The 13,453-nt window shown below is 43.0% G+C and overlaps 1 long non-coding RNA gene across 1 annotated transcript in view; it reads right to left on the bottom strand.

The window, feature by feature from the left end:
* LOC309328931 overlaps window positions 1–13,453 on the bottom strand; it is a 20,757-nt gene extending 7,304 nt beyond the window's left edge. Inside the window, exons 1-2 of the long non-coding RNA XR_014150908.1 lie at window positions 13,350–13,453; window positions 2,700–2,946 (exon numbers count right to left, since the gene is read on the bottom strand). This is a non-coding gene — a long non-coding RNA (uncharacterized lncRNA). The remainder of the gene's footprint in view (window positions 1–2,699; window positions 2,947–13,349) is intronic.

Genomic DNA, 13,453 nt, shown 5'->3' with positions numbered 1-13,453 from the left:
CCCTGGATGAATGTGACATACTTAAAAATCTGGCGAGGGTGCCAGGACCCAGGCAAATTTTTCTTGGTGACTTGGTTGAGCCTCTGTGCCATCAGTTTGCTATCCTGCCCTACCTGTTGTGCAATTTCCTCAAGTTTGTTTAGGCCAACGTAAGTCCCATGGAACTTGATGGGACTGACTCGCTATTAAGTGTGTTAAGGGTTGCAACTCTAATCTTCACATTGTCCTTCGCTGCCTTCATCCCCATTCCATAGCTGCTGCTGTGAGCTACTAAACAGCATTCAGAGGCTTGTCTGGAATCTGACCCTGCCAAGTAGGAATCTATGCAGTCCTCCTACACCTTCTGGCAGAGGAACTGCAGCACTGTAATAGAGACCAAGTTGTCGTAGATGAAGTGAGATAACAAACAGGGATCAGAAACTGGAAGGCAAACCCCACTGAAGGGTTAGGTCCTGCTTATGTAGCAGTACAGCTGACATTTCTGCCTTGCCTGATCCCTAGTGCAAAGTGTTGTCTCTAAAACGTGTCCATAAAAATGTTGCACTGTGCATGATGGTCTACTGCATCACCCCTCCCAGTATAAACCTTCCTAGACCCACAACTGTGATATCAGAAGTAGACAAGCAGGGCTGGTGCCAGCACATAGCATCCTTTGCCAAAGGACAAGGCCCACCGCCACTGGTACCAGAGCCCCACCTGCCCTATAATATTAAAGCAGTGTCTTTCCACATTAAATAGTCAAAGCTTACACCAAAGAATCCTGGAAAGCATCATCTGCTAATGTTGTGGCAGATATTCATTTAGGAAAACACCAGAAGCTTTTCTATTGGGAATAGTACCAGGAAGTCTAAAGGAAGAAAACAAGACATTATATTTATATGCAACAGTAGCCGCAAGGCTATTGATTGCGACAAATTGGAAAAGTGGTATTATACCGACAAAAACAGAGTGGCTTGCCAAATTATTGGAGTATTACAATATATCCAAAACAATGGGAGAAATTGGAAGGATCTCAAAAGAGAAAATAGACAGGGACTGGAAGGTGTTTAAAGGATACTTGCAAAACTATATTGGAAATATCAGAACTCCTATTAGAATAAACAAGTTCCGTTATAAATACTGAAATACTAAATAAGATGGATAACAATGTGTAACAGAAAAAGAAGCAGAAAATTGGTTTAAAAGTGTGTGAAAGAAAGTAATAGAAGTGGAAAGAAATTGCAATTGAGTAGACTGGAAGTTCAACACAAGGGTGGGGTGAGGGGTAAGGGATGGTGGTGGAAAAAAGAAGTATCTGTGGGATTGAGTGTGGGTATGTATGAATATTTTTAAGGATTGTATGAAATGTATGTTTGTATATTCGTAATGTGTGTATTAATGCTGAATTATTTTAATAATAAAAATTAATTTTAAAAAAATGTTGTGGCAGCTATTAGGAGGCCTACATTCTCCCACAGAGCTACAGTTTTCAAAGTGGTTCCCTTCTTGGGGAACTCTGAAAGCTGTCGCTCTGTGAGAGGAATGGACAACATGTGAGTGTCTCCTAATAACTCAGCGCGCTGAACGAACTACAGTTCCCAGGATTCTTGAAGTGGGGGAGTCAAGACTGTTTAAGACGGTTCTGCTTTAAACGTATAGTGAAGATGGGGCCCAGGTGTGGTCTGGACCTCCCTTTATCCCCCCCCCCAAGGCCCATGGAATTGGGCTTGCCACTACCACCATTTTTAATTTCCTCAAGTACGAAAGAGCTGAGCTAATAAGGCCCAGTGTTTTACCTACTTGCTTCTATTTGGAAAAGAACGTTTTGCACACTCACCTGGAAACATTTTTATTTATTAAAACACTTCTCTACCGCCCCGAGCACATCAGTCTGGAAGCAATGCACAGCCAATTGTTTAACATACTGGCATCCACCTTTAAATCAATACAGATAAAAATGATAATAAAGCTGGTAATACAGGACAGAGTTGAAACGTGACAGCCTGCTGGGAAAAGTTGAGGAAAGGTCTACAAACATAGGTACTTACTTTAGCACAGGTATGGGGAATCTTTGTTGCTCCCAATATTGCTCCTATATACCATGTTTATTGGGTCTGGTGGGAGTTGTAGTTTGGCAACATCTGGAGGGTCAAAGGTTCCCCAGCCTTGTTTTAGTGAGTCAACAATGATAGCACTTGCCTGAGCTGAAGAGAGGTTTTCGATAAAATCTTGCCACCCTAGAAAAGGTTCTACCCCTCACCAAATTTGCTGACTACCAAGAATGCATTGTCCACCAAACATAACAAGCAAATAGGGCAATAGAGGTGAAGGTGCTCCTTCGACACCCAGCTGGAATAGGAGGCGATTCTCAGCGTGAGTCCAGAGAGCAACTGTGGGTCACAGCATTCAGAGAGTTGGAAAAGATAGTAGAGTTGCGTTGCCACAACCTGCCCTGCCATCGGTCTTGCTTCTGTCTGGGAGTGCCACAAATGTCCCACTGTTTGGGACTATAAAGGCTAAATGGGTACCACTAGAAGGCAAGCACATGTTCAACACACTTCCGGCTACATTGGTGAGAGCAGTGGTTAGAATGACCTTGGTTGGCCAAGTCACTATCTCCCTGCCTAAGCTACCTTGCAGGCTGGTTTCGAGGATAAACTGAGGAGGGGAGTACCATGTGTACTAGGAGATCCTTAAATGAGTGGGAATACATCACAAACCTTTATGCCAGACTCTCCTCCCTCGCAATCTGTATAGCTGCTGGAGACGGTTGCACAGCCACAACAGAATCAGAGAGTCCTTTCTATGCCCCAGGAGGGTCTTTGAGAAGACGTTTTGGAGTACCACCATGGCCCTCATTCTCATTCTTCACGCATGCAATAGGCTGATAAGGATGTGTGATGGATTGGACAATATCTCTTTCTTCTCTTGTCCAGCGGGATTGGACTGTATTCCTTCCCCTTGCTTCTGTTAAGAATTGAGAAAGTGTGGTTGAATAGCCAGTTCATGCTGGTGCTTTCTTCAGGAATAGATTGTGGTGAAGAAATTATTTATGGGATGTGGTGCTGTTGGCGTCAGTACATAAGATCCAGTCTTGCTGGATCTGACCAAAGGTTAATCTTATCTAGCATTCTATTTCCAACATACCAGCCAGCTGCATTTGTAATCTGAGTACAATAGTAACTTTGTCACACGTGAACATTACCCAATCCATTCTGCTTTGACACTATACCATAGAGACAGGCTCTAATGTGGAAACATGCACATGAATGGGTTATTTCAGACCAGTTTCTCCAGGCTGTACTAGAATCACCATTTAAATTTCCCCAGAGTGCTCTGGAACAATACTATGTTGGGGACCTTGTAGAAAACTGAAACAGCAGTTCTGAAATCCTAATACGGGAGGACTAGATTACATCAGTACAGGTGAGATCTGCTGATTTTCTGGGGCATCAACAGTTGCTGCAAGGTGCTGGATGCTGATATCTGGCATAGTTCCAGTGCACACTCTTAACCTCTCCCATATAAGTGAAGTTTCCTATGGAGAAAGGTAAAGTGCTCCACTTTGGGACACATTGAAGCAAGTACAAAAACTACTTTCTGTTCCAGTCATGGAGAGGGGTGTGGGCAGTTTCCTACCTTATTCAGGATCCTGAATAAGGGGGTACAGTGTGCCCATGAACAGATCCACAGCACTCTCTAAAGGTCCTTGCAATATGAAAGCCATCCAGCAGTGCAGTTATGCAGTTTTAGATTCTCGACTTAATGACTTTGTACACATAGATACCATATTTTTTGCTCTATAAGACACACTTTTTCCCTCCTAAAAAGTAAGGGGAAATGTGTGTGCGTCTTATGGAGCAGATGCAGGCTGCGCAGCTATCCCAGAAGCCAGAACAGCAAGAGGGATTGCTGCTTTCACTGCGCAGCGAGCCCTCTTGCTGTTCTGGCTTCTGAGATTCATAATATTTTTTTCCTTGTTTTCCTCCTCCAAAAACTAGGTGCGTCTTGTGGTCTGGTGCATTTTATAGAGCAAAAAATATGGTACCTCTTTACCCTAGCCTTTGGCATTTGAGATTTATTTTGTCAGGATCCATTCTATTCTTCTGATCATTTTTTAAAATTGATTTTAATGTTGTATTTTTATACTGTTGTAACCTTTCACAGGGATCTTTTTGTGGTCAAGGACAGGAAATCCAATAAATAATAACAGATGAAAATATGCATTACTTTGCCTAGTCCAAACTGTGTCAAGACATCCCTGTTGCATTTGGGGGACCCTCCTGCTCATTCAGCTGAGTGGGGCTCTGGATTTCTACCCTGACAGCACCACTGAAGCCCTTCTCTGTGCACACCATCTGCCCATCATAATGACAGACATTTTGCTGCCATATAATAAAAACAGAACCAGAAAGCACTACCCAGATTAGCTCTGAAGAACTGCATTGTTAACAAAGCCTGAATAACAGCCTTTACAAAAAAAAAAGTGACCTTTATGTGGGCATGTATTGCTGGAGCATAAAAGAGAACTGTACAATGGCCATTTTCATTGTAGCAATACATTTATTTTAAATACGATCAAGCAAATATCTTAAGAAAAATATCACAGGCTATAACTTGACAGTCAACACCATTTGGAGTAGGATTCCTAACAAGCTGAACTGCATTCCAGATTTACAATCCTGATGGCCATTACAAAGAAGGCAGTTGTTTCAGGTCCTGCTTGTAGTGGGCATTTTTCACTGGATTTTCTGGGCAGACGGGTTCTCCCACATTTCTCAGAAGGAGAGCAGTGACTGGGTTTTTAAATAAGTTGTTTCTCAACAGAAGTAGAACACGCACAAACATATTGTTGCATGCCACTGCAATCTCAAAGTGGTGCGAGATTCCAGGGGTCCCTATCGGAAATGAGGCACAGCAGAGACTGTGGTGTCTTTAGGATATGTGGTTTATTTATGCATACATACAACCTGAGCCTATGATGGAGGGGTTCACAGCATTAACTCCCATAGCTGCAGCCTTGAATTCAAACAGAAATCAGCCATAGCTCACTCTCCATCTTTTCAGCCTGCAGCTTTTCCCCTCTAGGTCACATCACAGCAAACTCTGCTCTCAAACTCAATCTTTGTTCTTCTAATTATCAAAAAGCTGGAGGATGGGACCCACCCTTTCATTATCTGGCACAGAGCCCCCTTTCCTTTGCTCTCTTATTAGCTTTCACCCAGGCGATCACCTCAATGAAAAAAGGTAGCCTGGATTATATTTTAACCCTTGCTGAATCTTGGGATTAGAAGGCTTGATCAGATTTCAACACCCACTCATAACACTATGTTACGAAGAACTGAAAGGTGGATTGGAGAGGGATTTAGTTGTTTACTTTCAAAAGTTATGAAACCTTTACACACTGTTTATCTTCTTGATGATATCTTACCCTCCTGCATTTATTAATGAATCATGAAACTCTCCTTTTAAATTGCAGGGTTTTAAGCACGCTTGATCTGATCTATATAAAACCATATTTTGGATGCACTCCTTTAATGCAGATGCTGGAAAAGATATGAAGGGGCAAAACATTAAAATTATTGTAGAATCATAGATTGCAGTCCTAACTACTAGAAAGTACATACTACTGGAGGAAGTGACATGAGTATTTGGGATTGAGCTGTGTGACACACATGCCCTTGGCTTCAATAGTTTCTCAACATAAATACAAAACCCTATTGGGCAAAATGCTGATTTGTATTAACATAAAAGATGAAATAGACATTGGTAACAATGATCAAACATTAAACTAAATACTGAAGAAGAGGCTCAACTGATACTTTACTTCATTTATACGCACATTTATTTCCACTTTCAGCTGTCAACAGGAAGAATTGTGCTTTCTCTTGTTCCTAATCTTCCCTAAAAAGGTAAAGGTACCCCTGCCCGTACGGGCCAGTCGTGTTCAACTCTAGGGTTGTGCGCCCATCTCACTTAAGAGGCCGGGGGCCAGCACTGTCCGGAGACACTTCCGGGTCACGTGGCCAGCGTGACGAAGCTGCTCTGGCGGGCCGGCACCAGCGCAGCGCACGGAGACGCCGTTTACCTTCCCGCTAGAAAGCGGTACCTATTTATCTACTTGCACTTTTTAGGGTGCTTTCGAACTGCTAGGTGGGCAGGAGCTGGGACCGCAGACGGGAGCTCACCCCGCTGTGGGGATTCGAACCGCTGACCAAGCGATCGGCAATCCCTAGGCGCTGAGGATTTACCCACAGCGTCACCTGCGTCCCTAGCCCCCTGCCAAACCCAGAGGTAGTGTGGTGCTGTTCAGCCCAGCACTGACATCACTGTGATACTTCCACAGATCTCAACAATATGTTTAGATATCTCTCTCTGTTGTAGATTTGATATTGAGATTTGGGTCCAATTGGACACAGAAAATGTGCAATGCGCTATGTCTGGTTGCATTATAAATTTGCAGCCCTGCTTAAACTGTCCTGTTCCATTTGCAGGTGATAGTTTTCAGAAACGTTGCAGTGATATGTTGCCTGTTGTATATATGTCACTTCCCCTTATCCTGCCATGGGCTCTGGTCAAACAGGTTTTGAAGCACTACAAAATGTACTAGACCTGTTTAGACTTCTCCAAGGAAGGTGCCCAAGTCTGGGGCTTCATTGCAGACTGATCCTATGCATTAAGTTCAATGAAAGTTGTCCCCAAGTAAGCCTCAGACAGCTTGTTTTTTGGCTAAATTAAGAAAATGTTCATGCAGCCCTATTCTGTGCATGGTTACTTGAAGGTAAATCTCACTGTGATCAGTGGGGTTTATTCCCAGGGAAGTGGACACAAATTACAGCTTCACTGTTTGAGAGAAATCTATCTCTAAGTTAAAATTTATTGTTTATTTTCTCATTTGTGCAGAAACAGGGAACCCCTTATCCTTCAAATGTTGTGGACTCCAACTCCCATCAACCTAAGGTAGCACAGTTAAACCATCAGGGATGATGGGAACTGTAGTCCAGCAACATGGAGGACCACAAAATCCCCACTCCTGCACTAGTGGATATGGGAACAACTATTCTCTCTTTTCTTGACACTGGTAATTATTATAAAGTTATCAACATGGCCCACTTTGTGCAACTTGGTCAGGCTTTATTCTGTTGCCACTAAGGAAAAAATATTTTTGTCCACCTAGCTCTCATGGTTGCATGTGGAATAGCACCCTAGGTTGGTTTTATTTGTTCTTGCTTTAATGACTGATCTGACCGGGGGTGTGTGTGTTAAGGTATGGGGGTTTATTTCTTTCCTTATGTGTTCTCCCTTCATTGTGTTCTTTGTTCTGTGAAAACAGTAAAACTATTTTAAAAATAGAGACCTTCAGAAGGCAACTGGGTCCTTCTTCTGGACTTCTGATCACCAGCAGTGTTTTCCTAGCGAGGAAGGGAAATGCAACCACTGTGAATTTCACAGTTGTGTTGCAAGCATAACGAATTATTAAGTTTGAACTTGCATCCAAATCAAGTAAGGTCATCTCACAATCCTATTGACGTGAGAATATCTCATCTCAAAAAGTAACAAACATACATATGTCTGCAATAACAGCACTCCTACATGTTTCTTAAGAAGTAACCCCTACTATCTTCAATGAGGCTAAACCCCTAGTGTGTTTAGCATTGCAAGCAAAGTTAATTAAATTGCACAATTCTTGAATAGGCAGTCACTCCATGTGCTGTATTTAGAACACTGACTTTTCCCAGCTGTCTTTATGCCAATAGAACTGAATAAATGAACTGCCATGAGGAAATGTTCATGGATAGTAAAGGGTATTTCTGCAATAACATTATGTCCTTCTGGTATGGCAATTTGACTTCATGGTGTAGATCAGCCTTCCCCAACGATGTGCTCTCCAGTGTTTTGGACCACAATTCTTACTATACTTCACTAATGGGCATGCAGTGGTACCTCGGGTTACATACGCTTCAGGTTACATACGCTTCAGGTTACAGACTCCGCTAACCCAGAAAGAGTGCTTCAGGTTAAGAACTTTGCTTCAGGATGAGAACAGAAATTGTCCTCCGGTGGCGCAGCAGCAGCAGGAGGCCCCATTAGCTAAAGTGGTGCGTCAGGTTAAGTACAGTTTCAGGTTAAGAACGGACCTCCGGAACGAATGAAGTACTTAACCTGAGGTACCGAGGGCCTTCTGGCGGTTCCCTCACTGCGAGAAGTCAAGTTACAGGGAACCAGGCAGAGGGCCTTCTCGGTAGTGGCGCCCTCCCTGTGGAATGCCCTCCCACCAGATGTCAAAGAGAACAACAACTACCAGACTTTTAGAAGACATCTGAAGGCAGCCCTGTTTAGGGATGTTTTTAATGTTTGATGTATCATAGTATTTTAATATTCTTTTGGAAGCCGCCCAGAGTGGCTGGGGAGGCCCAGCCAGATGGGCGGGGTATAAATAATAAATTATTATTATTATTATTATTACCACTGTACTGACTTGGGCTGATGGGAACTGTAGTCCAAAACATTGGGGAGAAGAGGGAGAAGAAGAAGAAGAAGAAGAAGAAGAAGAAGAGTAGTAGTAGTAGTAGTAGTAGTAGTAGTAGTTTGGATTTGATATCCCGCTTTATCGCTACCCGAAGGAGTCTCAAAGCGGCTAACATTCTCCTTTCCCTTCCTCCCCCACAGCAAACACTCTGTGAGGTGAGTGGGGCTGAGAGACTTCAGAGAAGTGTGACTGGCCCAAGGTCACCCAGCAGCTGCATGTGGAGGAGCGGAGACGCAAACCCGGTTCACCAGATTACAAGTCTACAGCTCTTAACCACTACACTACACTGACTCTTGGTCAGGTTGGGGGAAGATAGTATAGATTCACATTAGAAGTGTTCAGTGCCAGGTTTGGGGCAGCCCTTAGACAACGTGATCTCAGTCTAAACCAGCATCAGCACCTGGCACCTTGGGGAAGCTGTCAAGATATCAGTGCCTTGTCAGGACCCCCTGCTGATGCCTATCCTGTCCTGTCCTGCCCTGCCCTTCCCTTCCTTTTTCTGGATCTAGCCACCCTTTCAACTTTCCTCTGTGCCCCAATCCTGGCAGCCCATCTAGTTCGGCATCCTTTTCACAGTGACCAACCAGACGTTTCTGGGATGGCTGCAAGAAGGAACTGAGCATAATAGGTTACACGGGTCAGCAAACGTTTTCAGCAGGGGGCCGATCCACTGTCCCTTAGACCTTGTGGGGGGCCGGACTATTTTTTTTTGGGGGGGAGGGGTGTTAATGAACGAATTCCTATGTCCCACAAATAACCCAGAGATGCATTTTAAATAAAAGGAGACATTCTACTCATGTAAAAACACGCTAATTCCCGGACCATCCATGGGCCAGATTTAGAAGATTGGGCCAGATCCAGCCCCTGGGCCTTAGTTTGCCTACCCATGGCTTAATACATACAGTGGTGCTCCGCAAGACGAATGCCTCGCAAGACGGAAAACCCGCTAGACGAAAGGGTTTTCCGTTTTGGAGGTGCTTCGCAAAACTAATTTCCTATGGGCTTGCTTCGCAAGACGAAAATGTGTTGCGAGTTCCTGCGGGGTTTTTTTTCTCCCCCCCCCCTTTTTCTAAGCTGCTAAGCCGCTTAACAGCTGATCCGCTAAGCCGCTAAGCCGCCAATAGCGCTAATCTGCTAAGCCGTCAATGGGCTTGCTTCGCAAGACGAAAAAACCGCTAGACGAAGAGACTCGCGGAACGGATTAATTTCGTCTTGCGAGGCACCACTGTACCACCTTCTGAGAGGGAGAACAAGTTGCGTGGAGATTGCTACTCATTCTCATACCTCTCTCTCTGCTTGTTCCCTCACAGAAGGGAAGCAGTCACAAAGAGGGGGTGAAGGAAACTTCAGGGACTAACTATGCCCCCCATCCTGGGAGTGGGCTAAAGTTTGTAACCAGAAATACAACACTCTGAAAGGGCTGGTGCAGTGTGTTGCTCTAAGTGAGAAAGTAAGCCCTTGGTTCAAATTTTGCCTGTCATAAATTCCAGAGGTGGCCTTAAGCAGCCTTCTTTCTTTCAGCCTCTGCTCCTCTGGGCAACTGCTGCTGCCGCCCCTGGTCTCTGAGCTGCTCCCCACCCGAAAAAGAGAGGCGCCTCTTAGAAAATAATAAGAACCCTCCTGGATCAGACCAAATCTAGTCCCACATTCTGCTATCACATTGACCAACCTGATGTCTATGGGAAGCCCATGAGGACACAAGTGCAACAGCACAAGATGTAATAATTTCTAAAAGAATGTTAAAATGCTATTATTATAAATGGTAAACATTTAGGATTGTTAAACTGGTGCACTGTTAGTATACAACCAGTGGGCTTTGGACTGCCTTGTGCTAGTCCCCAAGGCAAAGAAAATATAGATATTTAATATTTCAGACTTTATTTTATAATATATAGATTCTACCCAAAGTGACAGTAAAAATAGATGGTTTCAGTTTGTATGTTCCAACATTTAATCAGCAGCTAAGAAAAGCACTTTTACTAGCTATGATGTTTTCTAACTTGTTTTCCAAGTCTTCAATTTGGTTGTGAACCATTAATCTAATAGGGAACATTCTGGTGTTAAAAGCATGGAATCCTGAGTTCAAATTCAGGCTTCAACAGATGGTTTTGACTATTCTTGTCTTCTTTAGACTTGATTTCCCACCTGAAAAACATTCTACATAATTACAAGCATCCATAATCCATTTTTGTGGAAACATCTAAAGGTACACAGTAAAATCAGCCTTTTAAAAAAAAAGTGTGTTGGAAATAATGTTGACTAGAACAACCAGTGGTTATATCTAGGTCAGCATGTAGCATCCTCACTCTCTGTGTCAGCATTATCTATATAGGATCAAAAATGCAACCTCTAATTAAGAGACATGAACAACAGGAGGTGACACACTTTATAATTGCTATGTATGTCCATGTATACTTCCAATGAAGTATTTAGTCACTGTCACTAAACATGATATAAATTGATAGGCTGTTGGTTTTTCATGCAAAGCTTGATCACGTATGTGACTTTGCTTTTGAATAACAAGCCCATTACTGAGAGTGAATTCAAATAAGTGATCTAGATCATTCCATACCATCCTTGATCTTAATACAACCTGAAAAGATGTGTGTCTATAAACATAGGGTTTATAATCCTATAAACACAGGGTTTGTTGTCTTGACCCCATGGCCCTGGGTGAACAACCAGCAACCATTTTGATTAGGGTTGCCTCTGCTCAGATTTTATCTCTGAAATTATTAGTGTATTTGTCTGCATGAACTTCAGTTAAACTTTCCTCCAGCATTAAGGAAGCATTTAGGTCAGGGGGAGGCAAACTAAGGCCCAATCACCTTCTAAATCCAGCCAGCAGACAGTCCGGGAATCAGGGTGTTTTTACATGAGTAGAATGTGTCCTTTTATTTAAAATGCATTTCTGGGTTATTTGTGAGACATAGGAATTTGTTCATTCCCCCCCCCCCCAAAATATAGACCGGCCCCACACAAGGCCTGAGGGACAGTGAACCAGCCCCCGCTGAAAAAGTTTGCTGACTCCTGATTTAGATAGAGAGATTTCTGGAGACAGGTAAATGCAACAGGAGGAGGAGGATAGTAGTCCAGTGGTGCCTCTGGATACGCACACCTATTGTTGCGTATCCTCCAGGTTATGCATGCAGCAAACCCAGAAGTATTTTTCCACGTTTCACCCTGCATGCATGCGCAGAAGCGTTCTATTGTGCTGCGAGCATGCGCAGAACAGGCACCTCCGGTTGCAAATTCCTCGGGATCTGACCGGAGCTCCGGAACGGATCCCGTGCGCAACCGGAGGTACCACTGTAAATTATTTTGTAGGAATACAATGCTCAGTGACATTTTATCATCCAATGTGAAAACTGGAAAAAAATTATGACTCTAATGACCATTAGGAATGAATGACCCATTTGCCAACGCCACATTTTATAGTTAAAATAACACTAGATACCATTATGGCTGCAATAACTTGTCCAATCGCACTGGACATGAACATATAAAACATTAAAACTAGATTATTCACTTGGATAAAGACATCTTACAGTGCAATCCTATACACATCTACTTAGAAGTAAGCCCACTGAGTTCAATGGGAATTACTCCAAGGAAACTAGGTATAGGATTGCAGCCTTGTCGCTTCAGTAGGACTTACTTCCAAGTAGGCATGGCTAGGTTTGTGCTGTGAGTTGAGCAACTAATTACCGTATTTTTCCGTGTATAAGACTAGGTTTTTCCCCTAAAAAATATTTTCAAAAATTAGGGGGCGTCTTATACTCTGGGCCATCTCCCCCCATTTTCTTAAATCTGAGTCCCCCCAAAATAGGAGACGTCTTATACATGGGAGCGTCTTATAGATGGAAAAATACGGTATATGAGCTTCAATCATTTAATCAATTTTTGTAATTTTATATATACACAACAACTGGCATGAAGGAAAAACACCTATTTATGGAAGAAACTGAGAAAGGGGTAAAATTCAACCTCCCCCAAGTTTCACAGAGATATTTTATAAATACGGCATTAGGTTAAGTTCTGGTTAACTACAATAACATATTTGGGGGGGGGGGTCATGTATACAAGTTCTTTCTTTTGTTCTGTTCTCTTTTCCACTATTTTTTTTAATTCTTTTTGTGTGTCTTCTCTTACTCTGCGCCCTTGTGATGATGTACCGTATTTTTTGCACCATAACACTCACTTTTTTCCTCCTAGAAAGTAAGGGGAAATGTCTGTGCGTGTTATGGAGCGAATGCCTGCGGGTGGCGGGGAGGATCTGCTGCAGTCATGAGCAGAGGATCCATGGTTCCCCTTCCTTCCCTCCTCCGTGGTTACAAAGCATGGATCCAAATGGATCCTCAGTATTTTTGCATTGGGCTACTCCAAACTCACTGTCAGATCACATGTCTGTGGCCACAGCATGAACCACAAAAATCATATATCCACTATTTCGTTTAGAATATTTTTTTTCTTATTTTCCTCCTCTAAAAACTACGTGCGTGTTATGGTCTGGTGCGTGTTATAGAGCGAAAAATACAGTACTTTAAATTTTTCCAATAAAGAATATAAAATAAGTTTCACAGAACTGAAAACATACATACACAGATAAGCAAGGAAAGCGTGACCTAAAAAATGTAGTGCTAAGCTCAAGTATAAAAGGCAAGCATTTAAGAACAGTAGACACCCATCCTAAAACAAAACCCTGCACCTTTATAGTTAAAAAACACACACCTAAATAAATAAATAATCCTTTATACCCCGCCCACCTGGCTGGGTCTCCCCAGCCACTCTCAACACTCTTTTACTAGGCAGCTAGGCTGCAATCTTATTACATACTCACCGGGCGTAAATCCCATTGTGGGCCTTACTCGTGAGTAAGCATGCATACGGTCGGACTGAACTGACACACAGCTCAAGGAAAGCTCTCACCCTGTCATGTAAAGT

Source organism: Podarcis erhardii, assembly GCF_964252035.2.
Source record: "Podarcis erhardii genome assembly, chromosome: 14".
NCBI classification, from domain to species: Eukaryota; Metazoa; Chordata; class Lepidosauria; order Squamata; family Lacertidae; genus Podarcis; species Podarcis erhardii.
The sequence above is the reverse complement of the archived record's forward strand: the minus strand, read 5'-3'. Positions and strand labels throughout refer to the sequence as shown.